The sequence below is a fragment of the Bombina bombina genome, chromosome 6 (assembly GCF_027579735.1).
Source record: "Bombina bombina isolate aBomBom1 chromosome 6, aBomBom1.pri, whole genome shotgun sequence".
Taxonomy (NCBI): domain Eukaryota; kingdom Metazoa; phylum Chordata; class Amphibia; order Anura; family Bombinatoridae; genus Bombina; species Bombina bombina.
Window position 1 is genome coordinate 496,377,234 of NC_069504.1, and position 15,740 is coordinate 496,392,973.

Genomic DNA, 15,740 nt, shown 5'->3' on the forward strand with positions numbered 1-15,740 from the left:
AACTGGCATAATTACTCCAGCCAACTCTAGATCTGAAACACATTTCAGAAATGCTTGAGCTTTCGCTGGGTTTACTGGGACACGGGAAAGAAAAAAATCTCTTTGCAGGAGGTCTTATCTTGAAACCAATTCTGTACCCTTCTGAAATAATGTTCTGAATCCAAAGATTGTGAACAGAATTGATCCAAATTTCTTTGAAAAAATGTAATCTGCCCCCTACCAGCTGAGCTGGAATGAGGGCCGCACCTTCATGTGGACTTAGAAGCTTGCTTTGCTTTTCTAGAAGGCTTGGATTTATTCCAGACTGGAGATGGTTTCCAAACTGAAACTGCTCCTGAGGATGAAGGATCAGGCTTTTGTTCTTTGTTGAAACGAAAGGAACGAAAACGATTATTAGCCCTGTTTTTACCCTTAGATTTTTTATCCTGTGGTAAAAAAGTTCCTTTCCCACCAGTAACAGTTGAGATAATAGAATCCAACTGAGAACCAAATAATTTATTACCCTGGAAAGAAAGGGAAAGTAGAGTCGATTTAGAAGACATATCAGCATTCCAAGTTTTAAGCCATAAAGCTCTTCTAGCTAAAATAGCTAGAGACATAAACCTGACATCAACTCTGATAATATCAAAAATGGCATCACAGATAAAATTATTAGCATGTTGAAGAAGAATAATAATGTTATGAGAATCATGATCTGTTACTTGTTGCGCTAAAGTTTCCAACCAAAAAGTTGAAGCTGCAGCAACATCCGCCAAAGATATAGCAGGTCTAAGAAGATTACCTGAACACAAATAAGCTTTTCTTAGAAAGGATTCAATTTTCCTATCTAAAGGATCCTTAAAGGAAGTACCATCTGCCGTAGGAATAGTAGTACCTTTAGCAAGGGTAGAGATAGCCCCATCAACTTTAGGGATTTTGTCCCAAAACTCTAATCTGTCAGACGGCACAGGATATAATTGCTTAAAACGTTTAGAAGGAGTAAATAAATTACCCAAATTATTCCATTCCCTGGAAATTACTTCAGAAATGGAACCAGGAACAGGAAAAACTTCTGGAATAACTACAGGAGATTTAAAGACCTTGTCTAAACGTTTAGATTTAGTATCAAGAGGACCAGAATCCTCAATTTCTAATGCAATTAGGACTTCTTTAAGTAAAGAACGAATAAATTCCATTTTAAATAAATATGAAGATTTATCAGCATCAGCCTCTGAAACAGAATCCTCTGAACCAGAAGAATCATTAGAATCAGAATGATGATGTTCATTTAAAAATTCATCTGGATAAAGAGAAGATTTAAAAGACTTTTTATGTTTACTAGAAGGAGGAATAACAGACATAGCCTTCTTAATAGATTCAGAAACAAAATCTCTTATGTTATCAGGAACACTCTGAACATTAGATGTTGATGGAACTGCAACAGGTAATGGTATTTTACTAAAGGAAATATTTTCTGCATTAACAAGTTTGTCATGACATTTAATACAAACAACAGCTGGAGGAACAGCTACCAAAAGTTTACAGCAGATACACTTAGCTTTGGTAGTTCCAGCACCAGGCAGCGATTTTCCTGAAGTATCTTCTGACTCAGATGCAAAATGAGACATCTTGCAATATGTAAGAGAAAAAACAACATATAAAGCAAAATTGATCAAATTCCTTAAATTACAGTTTCAGGAATGGGAAAAAATGCCAAAGCAACCAGAAGCAATGAAAAATGAGACTTAAATAATGTGGAGACAAAAGCGACGCCCATATTTTTTTAGCGCCAAATAAGACGCCCACATTATTTGGCGCCTAAATGCTTTTGGCGCCAAAAATGACGCCACATCCGGAACGCCGACATTTTTGGTGCAAAAGAACGTCAAAAAATGACGCAACTTCCGGCGACACGTATGACGCCGGAAACAGAAAAGATTTTTTGCGCCAAAAAAGTCTGCGCCAAGAATGACGCAATATAATGAAGCATTTTCAGCCCCCGCGAGCCTAACAGCCCACAGGGAAAAAGTCACATTTTTTAAGGTAAGAAAAAATGATTGATTCAAATGCATTATCCCAAATATGAAACTGACTGTCTGAAAATAAGGAATGTTGAACATCCTGAGTCAAGGCAAATAAATGTTTGAATACATATATTTAGAACTTTATAAAAAAGCGCCCAACCATAGCTTAGAGTGTCACAGAAAATAAGACTTACTTACCCCAGGACACTCGTCTACATGTTGTAGAAAGCCAAACCAGTACTGAAACGAAAATCAGCAGAGGTAATGGTATATATATATAAGAGTATATCGTCGATCTGAAAAGGGAGGTAAGAGATGAATCTCTACGACCGATAACAGAGAACCTATGAAATAGACCCCGTAGAAGGAGATCATTGCATTCAAATAGGCAATACTCTCCTCACATCCCTCTGACATTCACTGCACGCTGAGAGGAAAACCGGGCTCCAACCTGTTGCGGAGCGCATATCAACGTAGAATCTAGCACAAACTTACTTCACCACCTCCAGGAGGCAAAGTTTGTAAAACTGATTTGTGGGTGTGGTGAGGGGTGTATTTATAGGCATTTTGAGGTTTGGGAAACTTGGTAGGAATGTATATTCCATACGTCACTAGCTCATGGACTCTTGCTAATTACATGAAAGAAATTTTTTTAAGAAATTACAGTAGGGATAACACCCTAAAACATAACCAAAGTGCTCCACACACACACTTGTGAATACCCCGCTGCAATATACCCAGACAATAAACACAGATTCAACCACCTGGCCAGTAACAGGATACGCTGGCTTCAGGTGACAGGGATGGTTTCTATACTGTGTGCACGTCCCTTGCAGAGGATTCACTGTTACGTGGGTAACAAAGGTTCGAAATAATTAAAAACAACTATATTTTGAATAGCATACTGTTGTGCTGTGCACAAACGCGTTTTGGCCGAGTAGCGGCCTTTCTCAATGTGCAGATTGAAATTGACAAGACGAGTGTCTTGCTGGCAGTGCCTTAAATACCTATCTCATGTGTAGTTTGCCCAATCACAGCGTGCGTTTGATGCAGGCCCACCTCTCAACGAATCACATGCGATTTAGTATAAGCATGCTGATGGATAAGACTCGGTTTCCGATTGGTTACTAGTAACTCACTGCATATCCAATCACTGATAACTGGTTGTGTCTAGCAGATGTTACTACGGTCGTTGTGTGGACTAGGTATTTGGATAACTTTAGCTGAGATCACTCATTGATCATCCGATTCTATGTGCACCCAATATATTGTTCCATGAGCCGGTTATATCTTAAAAACATTTTTCAGCATTACGGTATACAAATTTTATATACACAGTGTGCCTATTAATTACTGATTATAAAGAGTAACATTGGCACAATATTAGAATTATTCACAATGATTGCTCAAATGGTTCAATGCATAAAGCATTACATTTTTGTTTACATATTATAAAGTGAATGTATTAGGCCCTTACTTATCTCTATGACATAGGTTGTTCTACATCATGCCAATTATAGCTTATACAGAGAAGTACATTAATATATATACCACCACACTGGCTGATGAACAGAGCTATGCTTGTGTGATTTAAACTACATACTGGTATAAGAAATTGCTAAAAAACCAATATAAATATTATGCATAATGTTTTGGATGATAATGGGCACATAAACCCTTATGTTTAGGATATCTTATGTATGATGTAATATAGGGCATAAAAATACCTAGATATTTCATGCTACATATTGCAAGACAAGATTGAAATTCAAACAATTGTAAACACTGAAGTTCAATAGTCCTGCATAAATCATTATGTTTAAAATATCATTACAGTCACATTCTTATACTTATGTAATCTAATTGTGGAATAGTCCGTTGTGCATATCATAATACCTTCTAAGGAAATTTTCTGGGTGCACATTAGAAATCAGTGTACTAATGATCACCAAAGTGTGTCATCATATTGCAAGGAATAAAATTGAGTTGTACAGTAAAGTAAAGCATCAGAGGAATGCCCAAAAATTATTATTCTCATTCATGCCATTGGGCATGACAGTATTTAAATTAAATATCCATCTCGCTTCTTTTTTTAACAATGTTTGTTCCATATCCCTACCACGTATGCCTGGGCGTATTGTTTCCAATCCCCAGCATTGAAAAGTATTGGTTTTTCCTTTGTGGTGATGTAGTAAATGCCTGGCAACACTGGTGATTTGTTTTCCCTTTTCTACATCCTTTGCTGCATTCCTTATGTTGCTGAGGTGTTCAGTGATTCTAACCCCATTTGTCTAGTAGTCATGCCTACATAAAAACAGTTGCAGCCGCAAGATAGACAATAGATCACATTGGATGTTTTACAAGTAATATGATTCTGAATGGTCCATTTTCTATTGAATCTGCCCATCATATATTTCTTTTTAACCATGTATGTGCAGTTTTTACAGTTGCCACATGCTATGGATCCTTTATAGATCGGGGCTTTTTTGGCATTTCTATCAAAGTGGCTGGAAGTTAGTTGATCACTTAGATTGCTAGCACGTCTATAGGTACACATTGTTTTTTGTGGGATAATGGAATTTAATTGTTCATCCAGTTGTAGGATGTGCCAGTGTCTTGATAGTATATTAGACACCTGTTGGCTTTGACTACAATATGTAGAGATGAATCTTAAGGGATTCGAATTTTCCTCTATCTTTTTGGGTCTTAGAAGTTCCTCTCTATTTTTATATAGAGCTTTCTGATAGGCTCTCTTTAGAGACTTTCTAGAATAACCCCTCAAAAGCAATCTATCCCTTAATTAATTAGCTGCCTTTTTGAAAGATTCTAATGATGAAGAATTTCTGCGGATCCTCAAATACTCCCCAATTGGTAAACTCCTAATTGTATTAGGGTGATGGAAACTATTTGCATTGAGGATATTATTTGTAGCCGTTGGCTTTCTAAAGGTTTCCGTCTCTAGATTATTATTAGACTTTTTTATAGTTAAATCTTTATCAACATATTTACTTTCAATTATAGGAATGAGTGCTAATTAACCCATTCTTGTCCAGTTTCCCCCTTATCCTGTTCAGTGAGTCTACAACTTTATCATGATCATTTATAAAATGGGATGCCAATGCTGAGCACTCTCTTCCATTCTCAATATTGTTGAGATGTTCCCTGATCCTTGACCTCACATCTCTGGTAGTGAGGCCTACATATTGTTTTTTACAACATATACATGCGGCAAGGTAAACTACATAAGTCATTGAACAGTTAATACACTGTAGAGTTGTATACTCTTTGCCTGTAACATAAGATACAAATTTGTCTGTTACTTGGATGTAATCACAAGCTTTACATCTGTTTTTTTCCCCACATCTAAATGTTCCATTGTGTCTTAACCATGAACTTCCTGAACCTGTGGGGATTTGGGGTAATTGAGTAGGTGACAAAATATTCTCCAAGGTGACTCCTCACCTATATGAAAATCTACATCCCTGATTTACATAGGGTTTTAGTTTATTGTCTACTAAAAGTATAGGTAGGTGTTTTCTAACTAATTTGCAGACAGTTGAATATTGATTACTATAATTTGTTACGAATGTTGTCTTATCCTCATCAAGATTAGTAATTTTGGATTTATCCATTAGCAAATCCTTCCGTGTACATAGATCTGCTTGTATTCTCGCCCTTTTAATCACTCTATTAAGAGTAACCTCTCTCTTTTAGTTGTTTTGTAAGTAATTCACACTCGCTTTTATATTTTTCCTGTTTGCTACAATTTCTCTTTATTCTTAAGATTTGTCCCTTTGCTATTGCAAAAGGAACATGCACCGGATGATTACTTGTAGCATGCAACAATGTGTTCTTAGAGATTGGTTTCCTGTATAGCTGACTTTCAATTTTAGTATCATTTATCCCTATAAGGGATACGTCTAAAGAGTTTATTCTATTGTGGTTAAATTCATTGTGAACTTTAAATTCATAGAATTTTGATTCAAATAATCTACAAATTGCGATGCCTCTTCTTCACTGCCTGTCCATACAAAAAACAGGTCATCTATAAATCTCTTGTAGATCTTAATAGATGACCTGAAGGGTTTTCCACCCCCAAAGATATGCTCGGCTTCCCACCAACCTAAAAAAAGTTTGGCGTATGTTGGGGCAAATTTTGCCCCCATTGCCATGCCACATCTTTGGAAGTAGAAGTTCCCCTCAAAGAAAGATGTTGTGTCCTAACAAATAATGTATAACTATTAACACATATTCTCTTTGATCTGGGTTTAATTCCATGTTTTTCAAAAAACTATCAATGGCGGTGATGCCATGTTCGTGTAGTATGGTTGAATACAGCGACACCACATCCACTGTGAGCCAACTCTATATGTGTGTTACTCTCTCTGTGTGTGTGTATATGTGTTTGACTCTGTGTGTGTATTTGTGTGCCGGTGTATGTGTATAACTCTGTGTGTGTGTGTATATTTGTATATGTGTGTAACTCTGTGTATTTGTATAACTCTGTGTGTTTGTATATGTGTATAACTCTGTGTGTGAGCATATGTTTGTGTATGTGTATAACTATGTGTGTGTGTGTATATTTCTGTATGTGTTGTGACCTGGGATCTTGGAAACACACAGTCCTCAAAGCTGGAAACACCACACAAGGTTGTAGCTTTATAAAATACAGTCTGTTTATTATCAGGTCTGGCAAAAACAGGCAAAATAAACATAAACAAAACAAAAGAGGCTTGCTCCACTGAGCACTTACTAACAAGTACAACTGTCTGCACTAAGTAGCTTTTCACAAAAGTAATATTGCACAGACCTTTCAAACTTTGTCCTTTAGATATAATTCCTCTCAGTCTCTCAGGAGAGTGTTTGCAGTTTTCCTTTACTGCTGGCAAAAATCTACCTCTCAAACCCTGACTGGGGATTTTATTAGCACCTGCTGTCAATTACCATATGCAGGTGAGTAGCTAGCTGAGTCAGACAGAATTCCTGGACTGGACTTTTTGACATAATGTGCTACCTGCAAACTGCGGGGTGGAGCACTGGCCCACCCTACTCTCCAAATACTCCACCCCAGGGACCCAGAAATAAATCACATATTTTCTCTATGTGGCAAACAAACATAACAATTCTCCCTGGGGTTGTCAGACCATACCCCGCACTGCAGCACTTTTGAGGGAATATAGACACCTTCCATTACTATGCCTTGGGTTCTGTCACAGTGTGTAATTCTGCGGCCACGTGACACTATCCACCACAGACAATCTTTTTCAAATTAACCCTTACAATTCTGCCTCCACCTGCATCCCAATATTCCAGATGATTTCTGCCCAGTCCGGGACACCTAGGTATGAATAGTTAGGGGGTAATTTAATCATTTCAAATGTATTACTATATGTACATATACACCCCCCCCCCCACTGGGTACATACAGCCCTGCAACATATACAGATTATTAGTACATGCTTCCACTGATTTCCTATGTAGAACCAGCCGAGAAAAGTGTAGAAAGGGAGACATTATGGGGGGGCACACCACAGGTTACCGCACCGGGTGACACCAAACCTAGTGATGCCACTGTATACTTCAGGATCTAAAAAACTGCTGCGCTAAACTGTCAAACTAGAAAGTTGAAGCAGCAGCAACCTCAGCCATAGAAATAGCTGGTCTAAGAATATAACCAGTATACAAATATGCTCTTTTAAGGAAAGATTCAGGCTTCCTTAAAGGATCCTGAAAATAAGTACTATCTTCCATTGAAATAATAGTAGGTTCCCAAAGCTCTAAACTAGCCATAAGTAAAAGATGCTACTTCTTAAACATAGAAGAATGAAAAAAAAGGTACCAGATTAAGACCATTCTTAAGCAATCATATTACCGATATCATCTGGAATAGAAAAAAAACTTCAGGAGCAACCTCAGAAGTCTTAAACACAGAATTTAAATGATTATTAACTTAGCTATTAGGAGGACTAGACTCCTTAATACCTAAAGTAAACAATACTTCCTTAATAGAGAGCAAATATGTTCAATTGTAAAATAAAAAAGAAGATTTGTCAATTTCTGTCTCTAATGCAGGAGGAGTCAGAGGAACCCTCATCATTAGAGAATACTTTATTATACTTTCCGTCAGTACAAAATTCATTAAATCTACATTTAATTGAAGACAAAATAGCAGTCATAGCCATCTTATGGCTGCAGAAATAACATTTTTCATATCTGCAGGAATATCAAGTACATTAAACTGAGGAAAAAATAACAGTAGATGTATTTGTACTCATAGAAATATTATTAACATGTAATAAACAAGTGCCACATACAGTTGCAAGAAAAAGTATGTGAACCCTTTGGAATGATATGGATTTCTGCACAAATTGGTCATAAAATGTGATCTGATCATCATCTAAGTCACAACAATAGACAATCACAGTCTGCTTAAACTAATAACACACAAAGAATGAAATGTTGCCATGTTTTTATTGAACACACCATGTAAACATTCACAGTGCAGGTGGAAAAAGTATGTGAACCCCTAGACTAATGACATATGCAAGAGCTAATTGGAGTGAGATGTCAGTCAACTGGAGTCCAATCAATGAGATAAGATTGGAGGTGTGTTGGTTACAGCTGCCTGGCCCTATAAAAAACACATACCAGTTCTGGGTTTGCTTTTCACAAGAAGCATTGCCTGATGTGAATGATGCCTTGCACAAAAGAGCTCTGAGAAGACCTACGATTAAGAATTGTTGGCTTGCATAAAGCTGGAAAGGGTTATAAAAGTATATCCAAAAGCCTTGCTGTTCATCAGTCCACGGTAAGACAAATTGTCTATAAATGGAGAAAGTTCAGCACTGCTGCTACTCTCCCTAGAAGTGGCCGTCCTGTAAAGATAACTGCAAGAGCACAGCGCAGACTGCTCAATGAGTTGAAGAAGAATCCTAGAGTGTCAGCTAAAGACTTACAAAAGTCACTGGCAAATGCTAACATCCCTGTTAGCGAATCTACAATACGTAAAACACTAAACAAGAATGGATTTCATGGGAGGATACCACAGAGGAAGCCACTGCTGTCCAAACAAAACATTGCTGCACGTTTACAGTTTGCACCTGGATGTTTCACAGCAGTACTGGCAAAATATACTGTGGACAGATGAAACCAAAGTTGAGTTGTTTGGAAGAAACACACAACACTATGTGTGGCGAAAAAGAGGCACAGCACACCAACATCAAAACCTTATCCCAACTGTGAAGTATGGTGGTGGGGGCATCATGGTTTGGGGCTACTTTGCTGCGTCAGGGCCTGGACGGATTGCTATCATCAAAGGAAAAATGAATTCCCAAGTTTATCAAGACATTTTCAAGGAGAACTAAAGGCCATCTGTCTACCAGCTGAAGCTCAACAGAAGATGGGTGTTGCAACAGGACAATGACCCAAAGCATAGAAGTAAATCAACAACAGAATGGCTTAAACAGAAGAAAATACGCCTTCTGAAGTGGCCCAGTCAGAGTCCTGACCTCAACCCGATTGAGATGCTGTGGCATGACCTCAAGAAAGCGATTCACACCAGACATCCCAAGAATATTGCTGAACTGAAACCGTTCTGTAAAGAGGAATGGGCAAGAATTACTCCTGACCGTTGTGCACGTCTGATCTGCAACTACAGGAAATGTTTGGTTGAAGTTATTGCTGCCAAAGGAGGTTCAACCAGTTATTAAATCCAAGGGTTCACATACTTTTTCCACCTGCACTGTGAATGTTTACATGGTGTGTTCAATAAAAACATGGCAACATTTCATTCTTTGTGTGTTATTAGTTTAAGCAGACTGTGATTGTCTATTGTTGTGACTTAGATGATGATCAGATCACATTTTATGACCAATTTGTGCGGAAATCCATATCATTCCAAAGGGTTCACATACTTTTTCTTGCAACTGTAATTGAGTTGAAAAAGTAAAATCAGCTTATTTACAATAACACACTTAGCTTTGGTAGAAATGTGTTCAGGCAGATTAGTTCCTATAGTAACATCAGAGGTAGGATCTGTTTGAGACATCTTGCAAAATATAACAAAAAAGAAAAAATAACATTAAAACAAAATATCCAATTTCCTCAAAATAGCAGTTTCAGGAATGTGAAAAAATGCTTATGATAAAATTCTTATACAAAAGTAAAATCAAAAGCAAACATCATAGCCCTCTATAAACAAATGAGAGCAGTGAGCAAAATAGGGAGAGACTTTATATAACAAATTTTGGCGCCAAGAAAGACGCAAGCAAAGATGACGCAAATGCAGAGGAAAAAACTTTTGGTGCTAAAGCTAACAAAATGAAATGACGCAACTCGCATCATAACAGGCACGACTTTGCGGCAAAAAAAGTTGCGTCAATAAAGACACAAGAAATGATGTGACTCATGCCATGACAGATGCGACTTTGCGCCAAAAAATTTAGTGCCAAAAATTATGCAATAAAAAGTAGCATTTTGCATCATCGTGAGCCTAATTAACCAACGGAAATTTTGAAAAACAGACTCCAAGTTATAACTAACTGGAACCCCAGGCAAGAAAAAAATACCTAAAATCTCCCATAAACATAATTTCCATGCTGAAACTGTTAGACTGCAAAGGGAAATACACAGACCTGACTCATGGCTAATATATGCAATATACATTAAAAACTTTATAATATAAAGTGCCAAACATAGCTGAGAGTGTCTTAAAAAATTATATATACTTACCAGAAGACACCCATCCACATATAGCAGACAGCCAAACCAGTACTGAAACATATCAGCAAAGGTAATGGTAGAGGAGTATAATGTCGATCTGTAAAGGGAGGCAGCAGATAAATCACTGCGCCCTAGAATAGATTTCCCATAGGTGAAAACATAGTGTCATCAGGCAAATACTCCCTTCACATCCCTCAGACAAACACTGTACTTTGAGAGGAATTTGGGCTTCAAAATGCTTAGAAGCGCCTATCACAGAAGAAAATCAAGCACAACTTGCTTCACCATCCTCCAACGAAGGCAAAATTTGTAAAACTGAGGTATGAGTGAGGTGAGGGTATATTTATAGGCATTTGAGGTTTGGGAAACTTTGCCCCCTCCTGGTAGGAATGTATATCCCATACGTCACTAGCTCATGGACTCTTGCTACTTACATGAAAGAAACATGCTTTCTTTTATCTAATACAATGAATAAATACTGTCTGACAAAATCTATTGGGCAACATTTGTCAGGAGATAGACACTGAATATAAAAATAATTTGCTTCCTTTAAAAAAAACAAAAAAAAAACCCACTAGTAAACCAATCTGTTTTTTTGCAGTGAAGCTATAATTATTACAGACTAATTAAAAGGTTGAAAAAAATCATAGCATAATGTATGATCAGTAGTGAGCAAAGCTAATGTTAGCTAATGTATTTTACTACAATAAAAATAGTAATGACAACGTAGGCTGAATCTACCTTGTTTCAGCTCTGTATTATTATTTATTGGTGGGATCTTCTGAAGATATCCTTATATATCAGTATAAAATGCTGCTGACCAGAGATGGGCAAATGTTTTGCAACATTCGAAAAATTAAAATAATTTAACACATTCATCATTCATTTCGAATTTCGAATGTTTGTACAACATTCTAAGATTTGTTTAATGTAGCAGTATTTCTAATGCTTTCTTTATATGTAATATTGGATTAGCATCAGTATTCAAATTCAAAAAATTTAAATGGATATATTTGATATTGTATTTCTAATGTTTTCTTTAAATGTAATATTCACATTATGCAATATTTGAAATAGAAACATTCTAATTGATATATTTGTATGTATCAATGTATCAATTTACATAATTCCCTACCACATGAACTATTGAACTTCTGAATAGTATTTGTTAATCAAATGTTACATTAGAAATTTCGAATGTGGATATTTGAACTAATTATGAATATTAAAAAACTAAAGTAGCATTCGAAAACCGGAAATAACATTTGATTACCAAATTTTAACGTATTTTCATTTGATTGTCCAAAACGAATGTCCACAGGAATATTTGTTCTACCAAACGAATTACACTTTCAACACATTCGCCCATCCCTACTGCTGACATATTAAAAAACAAAACTCTACTCTAATAGCGACATCCCTTTAAAATAAAATTGTAATAGAATATCTTACAATCTAACCTCTAACTTATAAGAGCCTCGAGGCAGTTCTCTCCTGGAATTTACATTTTCCTGCTACAAAATCTAGTGGTGGTATGCAAATTGGCGATAATAATTGTGTCAGGATATTTACGTTTCACAGCCATATAAAAAGTATCAAATCAATCATTGTAAATATTAAAAAAATATAATTCTGTAATTCCTTAATCTGATACAAAAACTTTTTTTCTGTACAACCAGACTTTATAACCCTAGTGTTGGCACCACATGTACATTTATAAGAATATTTTTATCCAGAGAAAACTGACGGCCTACTTTGTGAAAACAAGAAACTATTGCTGCCAAGGTGGTATATATATATATATATATATATATATATATATATAAAATGTAAATAGAAATTACTACAACATTGGAATTATACCTCTTAACATAATAGAACATTTACTTTTTTACTATGAAAGTTTTGATATGGTAATGGTAAGTTTAGAATATTGTTATTTTGAAGATAATTTATACTTACTGATAAATCATTTCCTTCAGTAGAAAACCATTTCAGTACTAGTGAGCCTATAGCCCATATGGTGAGTAAAAACTCCTTTTAGAAGTCTTAGCTCAATACAAAATTTGTTAAAAGCTGGGTGGACCTTCATATAGTTCTTCTTTGAGTGTGAGGAATTTTAATAGTATAAATTTGTTTTGTACTCACATCCTTGTAGAATTACAGTAGTGTTAGTGGGTCAGTACCACAGGTAAGGCATATGAAGGATAGTTATCGAAGAGATCCTCTGTATAGGAAGCATGGTTTGCAAGACATTTCCACTTAAAGGGACATCCCGGTCAAAATTTAAGTGCACATAGATAAATTACATATTTTAAAAGAAACAGATTTCCAATATACATGTATTAGCAAAAATGCTTCTAGAAATAGTTATCACTGTTTTAGTGCTAACATTTTTCCTTGCACATGCATGTGAAGCATGACAAGATATTCTCAGTGCACCAGCCTTTTAAGTACTGCAGCCACTCAGATAGTCAGGGGGGCTTGTATCATTTGAGCAATTAACAACTTGAGTCAATACCAGATGGTACATGCACTGTAGGCTCTCTGAGCAAGTGATTTGCTTAAAATGCTGGTGCACGTTGCATACTTAAATACACTTTTAAAACCTCTATAACTTTTATTAGAATCATTTTTGCTAATACATGTATATTACAAAAATGCTTCTGTTCAAAACTGTATTGCATCCATGTAGATTCCAAATTTGTCTGGAATGTCCCTTTAATGGTTGTCATGTTCTGCTCCACAAATGTGCACGCTACCCATATAGATATGTTTTCAACAAAGAATACCACGAGAACAAAGTGCATTTAATAATAGAAGTCATTTGAAAGCATTTTAAAAATTGTATGTTCTGCCTGACTCATGACGGCAAAAAAGTTTCATGTCCCTTTAATTAGGTCTTTTAAGCTATTTGTGGGCCACCACTCTGAAAAAAAACAAACTAACAAAAAATGTATGAGTGGAACAGTTTTTACGCTCTGAAATTCGCACTCGTATTATGAGTTGAAAGTAAAAAGTTTACACAAATTCGCGGTTACAAATTAACTTTGAGAACTCGTGAACATAAAATCGCATTCCCCATAGACTTCAATGGAGCTGAAAAACATTGGAAAAAAACCTAACACCCACAAGTCATGCAAACACGATTGCAGTTATTTAAATGTGCAACATAAGAAGATAATATTGCTTATTTCATAATCTCATATTCTGCACATAGAATATGTTCTATTTATTATAAAGAGATATTTAAATACATACAGTATATCTGATGGATTTATGCAAAAAATATATATTTATACCTATATATAAACATAGTACATATGTATTTTTGTGTGTATATGTTTATGTATGTCTGTAAAAACATATAAACACATAATTATACATATACATACATGGTCTGATGAAGAGGAGAGTTTGATCCCCGAAACGTCACTGGTCATAATAAAATAATCACTTTGGAGTGTCGAGCGAGTGCGTATCTTCATCATTGTTTATATCCTTAACGTTCCTGACACCCTGGCAATTTTTCTTTGAAGTGAGAGTACAAATCCCCAGTGACATGTGTATGCATGTATCTCTGTAGGAAAGCCCTTTGCAGCTAATTCTTTTCTTACACGTTGCACCTTCTAACTTTGATCCCTTACAACTTCTTAATACAATTTGTTTTATAAATATAACTATACTGTTATATGTTTTTTTTATGTGTTTTATGCAACTTTTTTGTCTCGAGTAACAATTAACCAGAGCTCTGACGTCGTGCTAACCCAACAAATGTAAATTCCGGTTGTCCTCACGCGTTCACAATTACTTTTAACTTGTAATACGAGGAGAATTTAACTTGCACGCAAACAGGAGCGAAAGCCCAATATCGCTTGCGCGCAAACTATAGCGCGCCTCTCGTAATCTAACCCTAAATTATCAGATTTCCTATAATCTCATATTATTTAGCATTAAAAAATGTTTTAGTTGACATTTACTGTTTCATTTAAGCGTTTCATAAATTGTAAGCTCACATAACTGTAGTTTTGATTTTAAAACCTGCATGTGTATATATTTCTATATTAGGGAGGATTTGAAACATAATAATCAGAGGAGGTAAACAGTGGCCTATTTATATGTTGGGGGGCATAATTGTCGGAAACTGATTATCATTTTTTTCCCTCTAAATGACTGGGAGCCTTAATTAAAAGAATGTAAAGTATTAATATTTCTATGCAGAATAAGTAACTGTTTGGTGTTTATATATTTCTGCAAGTTTTTCTTCATCTATGAATGTTAGCAACGTGTGAATAATTTTTCACACATTTCTCACACGCTTGAAATGTGAAATGTAAGACAACTGACTATGATCTCATTATTATGTTTTAAAAGTGGTAAACCAAATAGCTCGACAAAACACAGCCTTTCATTCATAAGATTTTTTCCTGCATCCCACACTGTGCATATCCATATTAAACAGCCACAAATAGTAAAGTGGACTCATTATGGGATTTATCATATGCAAGCTCCTATGATAAATTAAAGTGTCACTGGATGTTTCCTAGCAACTAGATTTTAGTGATCTGGTCATACTTGCAATGCTATTATTTAGTAATGACATGAAGCTCATTAAATAATAGTGGCTCCTAAAAGCTGATCACTGGGACACAAACTGTTCTAACCAGTATTAACTATATGACATTAACAGTATAGTTATAGTCATTTTTATAGTAACCACTTCTTTTCTGATGCCCTCTCTAAGTGTAACCATAACTGCAATTTACTCCCTAACAGTAAGTGTTACTGCTGTAAATAAACCTAACCCTGCTGACCTGATCCCACCAACATACTTAAGCTTAAAGGGACATGAAACCCAGCATTTTTCTTTCATGATTTAGACAGTGTACAATTTTAAACAACTTTCCAATTTACTTCTATTTTTTAATTTACTTCCTTCTCTTGTTATCCTTTGCTGAAAGGTTTATCTAGGAAAGCTCAGGAGCATCAAGGAACCTAGGTTCTAGCGGCTGATTG